Here is a 1901-nt window from a genome sequence, read left to right as displayed (position 1 = left end):
GGCACAGTTGCTAGTTATGTTTTGTATAGAAATTCATCCGAACGTGAATATTATTATTATTATTATTATTATTATTATTATTATTATTATTATTATGCGAATTACTTTACAGGGCCAATTATTGAATAGAGGTTTGATTCTGTAATAATACACATGCAATCTGCTTAAATTAAAATATGTTAAAGCATATTGTACGATCGGACAACGCCGGGTTGCCACCTTGTAACTAACAATTGCAGTCTTCGGACGGTGTGTGTGTGTGTGTGTGTGTGCAGTCAGCACCAACCTTATTCAGGGTTAAACCGGCTTCCACTAAAGGAGGAAGTTTCATGGGAGTATAAAGTTCACAAGCGGTTTACAGTCGCATGTATATCCCCGTTAGGCGAGATGACGACGTTAGGTTTTTGCAACTTTTTGCAGGGATGTGTCGATATTCTCCTACATACAGCACCTGGACTTCCCAAATTGGTCACCCATTTTAGTAATGACCAGGCCCAACGTTGCTTACCTTCGGTGATCTGACGGGAACCGATGTGTCAACGTGATTATGCCGTATATTCTTCTGATGGTGACATTGGTTAATTGGTTAACAACACTTACTGAAAACCTACTTTTACAAAGTTCAAATCTATGTCGTTTCACAGAAACACTTTTATTGAACCCATACTTGGCCTAGTGTTTAACCTATTTAAAAGAGGGAGAATTGACAAAATAACTGATATTTACATTGCTCTAGATGGGCTCAGCTTAAGATAATGATAACCATGTATCGTCGAGACTTAAATAAATCGTTCAGTTTTAAATTTCGCAAAGTTTTTGACATGTAAGTAATTTTAAGCTATGTTAGTTGAAAATCAGATGTTACAGCGGCCGAAATCATGTAGCCATTATAATAAAGATGACAATAGTAGTCCGAAAAATTAAAATTATTTTGGAATATATTACTGTTTATACCATTAAAAGATTGGAAAGAAAACTAGACGGTACATACACCCGTATGCTAAGAACGGTGTTGAATATATCTTGGCAAAATCATTCCAAGAAGCAGCAACTTTATGGCACTCTACTTGCCATATCTAATACCATCAGAGAAAGACGCTTACGATTTGCCGCTCATTGTCTGAGGAGCAAGCATGAATTGGTGAGTGATGTATTGCTATGGACTCCACGACACGGACGCGCAAGCAGAGGACGACCTAAATCCACGTACATCTAACAAATAGCACACGGCGCCAACTGTGAACCTGAAAATCCTAGGCAACTGATGGAAGACAGGAAACTCTGGAGAGGAAGAGTCACTTTGGTCCGGGCAAGAAACCCGTCATGATGATGATGATGATGATGATACCATTAATCAAACATTTCTATTCAAGGGGTATTAAAATCATTAGATTCATCCTTATCTTTCTATTTTTATTTGTTTTGATCCTATCTTTTTCTTGTTAATCTTATTTAGATTAAGAACGGTATTTATTTAGTTTTATGTGATTTTATTTGGCACACTGTATCTTTCTTGATATACTTAACAATGTTTGTTGACGCCGGCTTACGTGGGTAGGTTATCCGGCGAAAAATGTCAATATAATCAACTCCGAGTCACTGGGTGTAGTTGGCATCACTGCAATCCAGTAAGGCCATTAACTGCGTGAGTTGGCATGGATGGCAGATACTGTCCTCGAGCTAACAGAAGAAAGTATACCATTGATTATCAGAAGCATGTTGACCGGAGGGCAAAGGAACTTGGTCGAAGCCGTTATTGAGGACGAAAATAGAGAGAAACCCGAATCCAGTGTCTGCATCGTCTCAAATCGTCTCGATTTTATTGTTTTTATTCATATTCTTATTAGTGTTAGATGAAGCATTATTATTATTAGTAGTATTATTGTTATTGTTATTATTAG

At 37.3% G+C, this 1901-nt stretch overlaps 1 pseudogene; it reads right to left on the bottom strand.

The window, feature by feature from the left end:
- Positions 1-439: 439 nt before the first annotated feature.
- On the bottom strand, positions 440-558 carry LOC145246360 (5S ribosomal RNA; annotated as a pseudogene).
- Between the last annotated feature and the right edge of the window lie 1343 nt (positions 559-1901).

The sequence above is a fragment of the Euprymna scolopes genome, chromosome 23, assembly GCF_053919585.1.
Source record: "Euprymna scolopes isolate OS-2025 chromosome 23, ASM5391958v1, whole genome shotgun sequence".
In the NCBI taxonomy this organism is placed as follows: domain Eukaryota; kingdom Metazoa; phylum Mollusca; class Cephalopoda; order Sepiida; family Sepiolidae; genus Euprymna; species Euprymna scolopes.
Note: the sequence above shows the minus strand (reverse complement) of the source record. Positions and strands in the feature narration are given on the sequence as shown.